Here is a 9542-nt window from a genome sequence, read left to right on the forward strand (position 1 = left end):
TTATCAAAATTGCATTCTTGGAATGAATTTGTGTCAGGATCACAAATGATACTCATTACATCATTCAAAATCAACTGGAGAATATTCTCAAGTAAGTACAGAAGCTAGCAATGTTGAAACCTAGATGCTTAAATACTATGTTAAAATTTGTTCAAAGTATGCCTTTGGGTGATGTTTAAAGCCAATTGGGGTAATATTTAAATAGCTTAAAACAGGATGATAAAATGATTTTTGTTTTTAATAATTCAGTGTTGGCCAGAAATAGAAAGTCAGTAGTAGCTGAATAACATTTAGATTTCAGAATTTGAGTTTCATTTTTATGTTTGTTTTGACGTAATGATTCAACAAGAGAGGGTTTAGACTTTGAATTTTTTGAAACTGCTACATGTAATTGTTAAAGTTTTGAAAACAGGTCCTATGGAAATAGAATGTCAAATATAATTTAAACGAGATAGAATTTACTATTAAAGCAAACCTCTTTACACTAGAATTGCTTTTCAGAGTTACCTCTCAAAAAAAGGGGAAAACAAATTTTAAAGACTTATTTTGTTATTTTAATGCCATGATAAGCTTATTTTCTTTTATCCCAATTTTATTCTTAAGAGTTTAAAAATGGATGATTAGCAAATACTTTTTCTTCAAACAAAAGGGAATCCAGCTCAATTTAAAAAATCTTTTAAAAGCTGCCCTGTTAATACTTTTTTTTATAGGATTGCCCATTACATTTAAGTAGATAAGTTGCCTCTTAATTATCTGACATTGGCTTTATGACTTTATTACTTCCAACAACTACATTTGTAGCTTTAAAGATTAGTTATATCGATTTCTTTTTGCATAAATTCAAAATTCAGAAGGTACAAAAGAATACTTGTTAGTTTCCATTCTCTTCAGTTTGTTTCCACAAAGTAATCATTGTATTGTTTTTGTTTTTGTTACAGCATTTATTTTCCTACTAGCTATAAAAGCTTTATCCCAAATCATGTAAATAGTGGCCTGAAATAGCAGATGAGATTTCCTAAAAAAATAATTTACCTTCAAGAAATGACACTGCTGTAACTTAAAGACCTGTTGACCTCAATGAGATAAAAATCCAGTCAATAAATTACCATCCAATCCACAATAGGTCTTACCTTAATAGTCTGAACACCAATTGTCTATCATGGCTCATGCACATTTACTAAATGACTAATGTAGATTTGAGTACAGGTAACAGAGCTAGAGATACGATACTAATGAAATTGGAGACATTTGAATTGGTCTGTTTAATAGAGTCATACTTTAAATTGGTTTGGTGAAGGAAGGGTACAAAGAATGTGTTAAGTTTGGTCCATTCCCAGTTAAGTGCAAAGGATATTAAGGAAAATAACATCTTCGCTTCTTAAGATTTGAGACTGGAGAAAGAAGCATGTAATTTATGATAATCAGTGCCAATAATCAAGGGAATTACATGGTGCATTGTTTCAAAGGAGCAATAAATTTTGTATTGGATGGGAAGGTCAAAGATGTCCACAGAAGAGGTGATTAAGGTGATTTTGATAGATCGGTTGAAACTTAATGGATATTTACAAAGGCACAGAGAGATACAAATACATTGCATTGAAAAACTGAATGGTTCTGCATGACTGAAAAATAGGGAAAGATTGGCTAGTACATAATAATTATCTGTTACATTAATGAATTATGGGGAAGCTTATCAAGGGATAAGGTCACAAAAGGGAGAAGGAACATGTGTATCTTGTTGAAATCTTAACTCCAACCTGAAGCTATTGAAGGATTTGTAGTAGGTGAGTGGACCTGATCATATCTGTCATTGACAAAGCTCATTCTGAACTTGAAATAAGCCGAAACAAACCTCAGTGTTAACCTGTAAAGCTAACAAGCCATAATTCCTTAAAGACCTCACTATTTTAGCAGTAAGACCAAATAATAGATGAGATCGAAGGAATGCAGGTATGGAAAACACTTTTACCCTTTGTTTAACTGAAAGATCAGCCTTTTAACAATTCTGGATGATTATCTGGAACATAAAGGAATTGCTAGAGTCAAACCTGGGATCTAATTTTGGCTCTGCCACTTTCTAGCTATGTGACCTTGGAAAAGTTACTTAACAGCTTTGTGCTGTAAAATAGATTTATAATAGAACCTGTTTCAAGAAACAACTGCTTTTTAAAAATTTGGTCTTGTCAGGTGATTTGGAAGAGTTCAAGGAAACTAGAGCTTACTCTTGATTTAGATTCTTTCAGGAAGTGGGATAGCTTTATCATTGGGTATCTTAATGGATCTTGTTTAAAAGGAGGGAAGAATGAAGCAAAGTTAAAGCTGTAGTAAAGCAGCAGCAAGCAATTAGTAATATTAGGTGAGGGGGGGAAAGTTTGGTATTTATACTACGCACCATGGCTTTGTTTCTGTTTGTACCTGGACGAAATTTTCTATTTGTCTCATTTCACCAGGGTCCTAGAATGATCCTGCCCAATACTGGTGTTCTGTTAGATCAAGTTATTTTCAGAAGGAGAATGCCAAGGCCTAGCTCATAGTAACAAGCCAACTCCCAGGTGCCAGGGGCTGCTTTTCTCTTTTTCATCACTTAGCACAATGCCTGACATAAAGTTAAATTGGCTTAAAAAATATTTCTTAAGGAATTATAATACTGAGTCCAACTCTTAAATGCACTATGACCCTAGCACCGTGGACAGTTTGGTCTATTTTTGAGGTTTATATTAACTGTCATTCCAGTCCTATTGGCCAGCACTTTTTTTACTCCTATGTGAAAAGATTTTTCTTATGTTTTAGATTTTTACTTTGGATGAGTATTTTTCATACTCGAAAGGTAAATCAGAATGTTAAAACTTGTAACAACAGATTCTTTGGACATTTTTACAAAAGTTTAACTGAAAGTTTAAAAGTCTAATCACTCCAACATTTCCATCTTATCCAAGTATAACACTGCTCAACCTTTATAGTGTTTATCATGACTGAACTTAAATATTAAATGTAGTTATTTGAATAATATCTGTGTTCTCTGATATACCATGGAAGCAAGTCCCTGTGAACCTTATTATTTTGTCCCCAGCACTTCATGCAGTGAGTGCCTCGCACAGCCCACGCTTGAAATGGCCAAAGCAGGATGCTTGGTTTTCTTGCTGTGAGAACTGTTCTTTCTTCATTCCTTCTATTTCAGTATATTGCACCTCCTTTCACTCACATATTCAAGACAGTAACCCAGAATTTGTCATTCCCCTTCATTTCCCATATTCCCAGTACTTTACCTCAGAAATACATCCTCAGGACACTGATTTCTTTCCATAGCATTGCATTCATTTTTGTCTAAGCTTCCATTATCTTCTGTCAGTTCTTACTTGAATAATTTCAATAGCTTCTTGACTGTTCTCCCAACTTCCTACACCATCTGGCCTTGCCTTCCTTTTGACATCATTTCCTACCTCCCAGGACCCACACAGCAGTGAAGCTGCATGGCCTTTTTGGTTAAAAAGGCACAGTGAAGTCCTGCTTGGAGGCCTTTTATTCATGGTTGCCTCTGCCTAGAATGACTAAACTCCTCTTGGTCATTTGGTTCAGTACAACAGTCCCTTTCTCAGTGAAACCTTTCCTAGACACCCAATCCGATGAGCCCTTTTACCCCGGTCAGCATCCTGCTTTATTTTCTTGATTATACTTTTCACTCTCTGCAATTTATTCCTATTTCTTATTTGGTCTTCTGTTAGCCTCTCAGCTCCATGAAATTGGGAGCCTTGACCGGCCATTTAGTTCTCGGCACTCAATTCCCAGCACCCAGAACATTACACACGGTAAGTGCTCAATAAATATTTGTTGAATAAATAAATAAATTTTGTAGTCATATTTGTTTTAATGTAAAACTCCTTTTACCCCACAACTTTGACCCTAGGAAAATGTGCCTTGTTTCTCCCATGGCTTCATCACCTCATTGCTTACGTTTAGCAGCTTGGCCATTCCTTTCATCTATACCAGACATTGTTAAAAAATATTGTCTCCAAACCACTTCAGAATGAAAAGAAGGACAATAGTGTCTTTAAATAAACATTAGTGATGAAGTTTATCAGAAAATTATCAATAGAGGCCAAAACAAAAATAAAGACACTGTCATAAAATCTCCCATGAGTAATTTGTCTTGACCCTTGATTTAAATAAACAACTGTACTTCTCTTATGTGGCTGATGAAAGGTAGCACAGTATTATGCGATGTGAAGAGAGAAAAGACAAAAGCTTGAGTCCACTTTGGAAACATGTAAGTCTCTGATAGGTTATGATTTTAGACCACACACACACTGACCTATGAGGAAAAACCACAGGAAAAAAACAGCATTAACATTTCTGTCCTTTCTGTGTTTGTCCAAAGGAGAGTTTAGATGATAGTCCCAAGAGTGTAATACTTTTCCAACCACAGAACAATCTTTCTTGAAGTAATGTAGAAAGTTTTTTAAATTTTCAAGTGAGTGAAACAGTGAAACTTAATCCAAATATATCTACTAATGTAAGAATGTGTGCATGCTGAGTAAACTTTACTAAGCACACAAAAGTGGGAAGCAGAGTATGATTATTTTATTTACCTCTCTTCATTCAAAATTTGTTTTCAAATACAGAAACTTCTGGAACCTAACATTGTAAATCTTAGGAAACGAGTAGTTCAAGGACTAACTACATTAAAGTTTAGCAGTTCATGAGTTAAAGTTTGCCTCAGTCTAATCCATTACCATGCTTACATTTGCTGTTAATTTTTCCTAGTTCTCTGCTTTCTTACCTGTAGAAGGGAGAGTGTTCTGGTCGTTATAGTCAGGGTGCAGAACAAATGGTACCACAGCGAATCGGAAAAACTTTAAAAATTGGTCGTTTGCACTTGGTCTACCCACTTGATTGTTATCTGTAAACAAATGATGTTGAAAAGATTTGAAATTTGACTGTTCAAAACAATGGGACAGTTTTTGCCAAATAGGTTGGGAATAGGGTCATTTCAGGAAAAAAAAGAATAAAATAAGCCTGTTTTCCTTCTTCTTTCTATTGCCCATTATTAATGATTTAGAATATACCAGAAGTAAAATATTCCTGAGTCATTATTTCTCACAACTTTAGTTTAAGAGCACTGGAGTTACCACTTACACTACAGATGCTAAGTAATAACTCTAGATAGTCAAAGCTAGATGGGACCTGTTTAGCCTGTGGCCTGGGCCTTAGCCATGTCTTCCAACACCACTTGCTCACTGTTACTAGGTGGAGCTAATTTGATAAGTTCTAGTCTTTATTTTGCACTCATTAAAGTAAACCCAGCCCTATGGCATATAAAAGTGCTGTTGTCAGTCTACCAGAGTGACTGCCTTTAGGGCTCTCAGCTGTGTGCCATGTCCACCAGGCACTGGGATTGCCACCAAGAATAGAGGCCATTTATTGCTCTACTGAGGGTAAATGAAACTCAGAGAAGAGGCCTTTATCACACTAAAGAAAGGTTATAAACATTCTCCCTTTCAATCATAAAAAAAAAGACCCCATATCAAGATTTTCCCATGAAGGACTGATGCACCCTGAAAGATAATACATAGGCCTAAAGAGTGACTTTTGAGGCTAAAGGGAACTCCTCTACCCCTGCCACTCCTCTTGCTAGTGACAAAGTTGTGCGGCATAGCTGGATGGGAGGAGCAGTGCATAAGACTGAGGCACGGAGGGGACTGACTTTACTTCCTTTCCCTGCAATTTAAAAAATAACAAATATAATGGAACAAATGAACTAGATCAAGTCTTTTTCTGCAATGAGACAAGTATACAATATCTTTAAAAAAAAACCTGGAGTTGTTGAAAACAAGGAATACTAGGAGGCAGTGGGACAGGAGAGAAAATAATAAAGTAGTGACACCTATTCCTTTACGTAACTCTGGAGAGAGGAAATTCCAGGGCAAAATATCTCTAAAACCGAAATCAGTCAAAGGGAGAAATAAAGTTTAAAACCCTCTTACTGCTTACAAACTGTGGTCCGGGGCTGTTTCTCTTCCCTGCTCCAGCAGAATCAAGGAAGACATCCCCTAACCTCTCAGGTTCAGTAAGTCCTAAATTGCGCAGGTAATTACCCATTGATATGGAGATGAACTACTCTCCACCCCTGAAGAACGCCTGTTGATAATGCAGGTGTACTAAGGCCAGGCGAGATATTCTGAAAATATTATAATTTTACCCACAGGCCACCCTTCCAGAAATCTCGCCTTACAATCTACTTGTTCCCCCTCTTCCGCAATGGTCCCTGAGCGAGAAAACTGGAGCATTGTGTCCAGACTAATGACATAATAATAGCAACAGCTATAAAATCATGATAATCTTCAAGCCGGAGGATTGAGCTAGGTTCAAAGTTCTATGTAGGTTAAGTCTGCATCTCTCCCATTCCATAGGCAGGCCGCAGCTGAAGCGAAAGAGAATGCAGAGCAATTATCATGTAGCAGCTGCAGTCAGGGGGCGCATTCAGGCCACAAGGACTGTAGAAGAAAATAACCTTAAGGGCAATAAGATACATGTTTTAATGACACCGGCACAGGCAAATCTTGTCCATCAGGTAGGATACATACCAGAGAGTGGTCCTTTGATAGAATAGTGGCAGGAATGGGATCTCATCCTGGTCTAGTATATCAGACTTTCCCCTGTGGGAGTTACAGATGGGTCAATATATAGGGCTATGGGAGGTACATGCACTGGCCATAAAAATAAAGAGCATCCCTGTAAGATGCTCTTACCTCCTGGATGTATCGGGTACACTACCTTGATCTTTGGGTGCCACTTTGCTGTTACTCCAGGAATACACATGAAGCCAGCTTCCAGGCCTTTATTCCAAGGTGCCAGGAGGGCCAGCCATTGCTGATCCATGTGTCAAAATGTCCAGGGCTGTGTCTATTCAACAGTGTCTCCAGGGTTTAATGCAGTAGGGGCTGGCAGCAGGATGTTGCTCTGCTGGCCACATCCTGCCTTCAATAACTGTTCTTTGATTTGCACATACAGTTGTTCAGGAGAGGCAGCAAGGTATGTTAGTGTGTTCACAGGGCTCAAAGCTCCTTTATGGGGTTTCTCATTTAAACACTGTAGCACTGTCCATAAGTGAACTGACCAACCCTGTAAACTATTGGTGTCTGACTTCAGGCCAGATTTCAACAAACCATTGTACCTCTCTGTCATGCCTGTCCCGGTAGGCTTATATGGTACATAAAATGCCACTTTATTCCTAATTGCTGCACCCATTCTTTTAATGCATGTCCAGTAAAATGGGTGCCTGGATTGCTCTCAGTAACTGTGGCCAGCCATAGGCTGCAAAGAGATGCTCTAGGCCCCACTTGGTGGTTTGCTGATCTGCACGACGTGCAGGAAAAGCAACCAATAGTCCAGTAGCCGTGTCCACACAAGTCATGGCATACCGATATCCTTCTGATATGGGCAGAGGCCCAATATAGTCTGTCTGCCACCTGACAAGGGGTATCATCCCCTTTACTATTGATGCGGGATTCAGTATAAGACCCTCTCAGAGCACACGAGTCACTCCTTCCAGGCTTGGCTGACTTCTTCAAAGGTCAATGGCGAGCCCCAACAATGTGAGATGCAGCCCACATTGTCTTTTGTCCTGCATGCAACAAACAATGATGTAGCCATTGGGCCACATCAGAGGCAGGCTCTCCTTCTAGCCAGCACACCTGGGCCAATGTGTTGGCTTCATCATTCCCTGGAGATGCCAAAGGAAAATGGCCAGTGACATGATATACAGTAACAGTCTTAGTCTGACCAGAGGCCCATAGGTCTTGCCACAACTCTTACTCCCATGGAGGCCAGTGACCAACCATCCAGTTGGCATGGTACCATGTCAGTAACCACAGGGTCAAGCCCTGATAGATGGCCCAGCTGTCAGTGCAGACAACTATGAGGGAAGACTTCTGGGTGATCATGAACCATACTGCCCGCAACTCAGCCCATTGGCTGCTCTTCCCCTCTCCATCCTCCATCCATATTGTCTTCTTAGAATGGAAAGCCACAGCCCTCCACTTCAGGGGCTGCCCACGACTGGAGCTGTCTACATACCAACCATCTTCAGGTATAGGGGCTTTTCCCTCCTGATAAGGACTCTTGGCTATTAATGGTCAAAAGCAAATTCTTCCTGCTTTCCACTGGTATGGATTACTGGCCTCAGTAAGCGTTGGAGTTCTCCACTTAAGAGGCTGGTAGAGTGCACTGTGCTGCTGTAAATATGCACCCCATTTGGTCAGTGTAGGCGTCTCTGCCATGCCACTTTGTGGCCTTTGGATCCAGTCTCGCACCCACACCGCAATGGGATAGGTGGTTATTACCTTGGTCAGAACAGTTCCAGTGATGGGCTCCATAGCCAGCAAGGTATGGTACACAGCAGCCAGTTGCTTCTCTATCAAGGTGTACCAGACCTCTGCTTCTTTTCATAGTTGTGACCAGAATCCAATAGGTTGGCATGTCCATTCAAGCTGCTGCCAAAGACTCCATCCATAACCATCTTTGCTTATATGAACATCTAGCTCACGGGGCTTGAAGTGCCCACTACACTCAAACTCTGCCCGGCCTTGACTGCCCACTTGGCAGCAGTAAAAGCAGCTGCACATGTCTCATCCCAGTCCCACCTGATGCCCTTTCATACACCGGTATAAGGGCTTCAGAATTTGTGCCAAGTGTGGGATAAATACTCTCCAGTAGTCCAAAAGACCCAAAAACTCTTTTGTAAGACTGCCAGAGTGGTAGGAGCAGGGAAAGCCTGGGCCTTGTCTATAAATGCTTCAGGAATCACTTTAGTTTTACCTGACTAGACAACCCCCAAGAATTTTACAGACATACTTGGTCCCTGAACCTTGGTGCTGTTCACAGCCCATCCTTTCTCCTGTAGATGTTTTAACAGTCCAGAAACTGCCCCTTCTAAATGTGAAAGAGAATGAGAAGTGAGCATAATATCATCAATGCCGTGATAGAACCGCACCGTTTGAGGTTTCTTCCATGTGGCCCAGTCCTGGGCTACAAGTCCATGACAGATGGTGGGACTGTGGAGGTATCCCTGTGGAAGGACAGTGAATGTCCACTGCTGGCCTTCCCATGTGAAGGCAAACTGTTCCTGGCTTTCCTGTGCTATGTCAATAGAGAAGAAAGCATTAGCAAGGTCTACTACATAATGATACATTCCCAGTTCATGGCTGAGGGTGTCCAGAATGTCAGCTATAGAGGGGACAGCAGCATGCAAAGGGGTCTGACCTTATTCAGTTTCCTACAGTTCACGGTCATATGCCAGGAGCCATCTGGCTTTTTCACTGGCCACACTGGGGAATTAAAAGGACTATGAGTGGGCTTTACGATGCCCACTTCTCCAACTCCTGTAGAGTTTCTCCAATATTCTTGTGCTGCCTCAGGCAATTTATACTGCTTAGTATTTGTCACCTGCTGAGGTACAGGCAGAGCTACAGGTGGGTGCTTAGCATGTCCCCTCAGAATTGCCTTAACCACACGTACCCTCAGTCCAAATTCACCTGCAGTGGTCT

The sequence above is a fragment of the Manis javanica genome, chromosome 5 (assembly GCF_040802235.1).
Source record: "Manis javanica isolate MJ-LG chromosome 5, MJ_LKY, whole genome shotgun sequence".
Classification (NCBI taxonomy): Eukaryota; Metazoa; Chordata; class Mammalia; order Pholidota; family Manidae; genus Manis; species Manis javanica.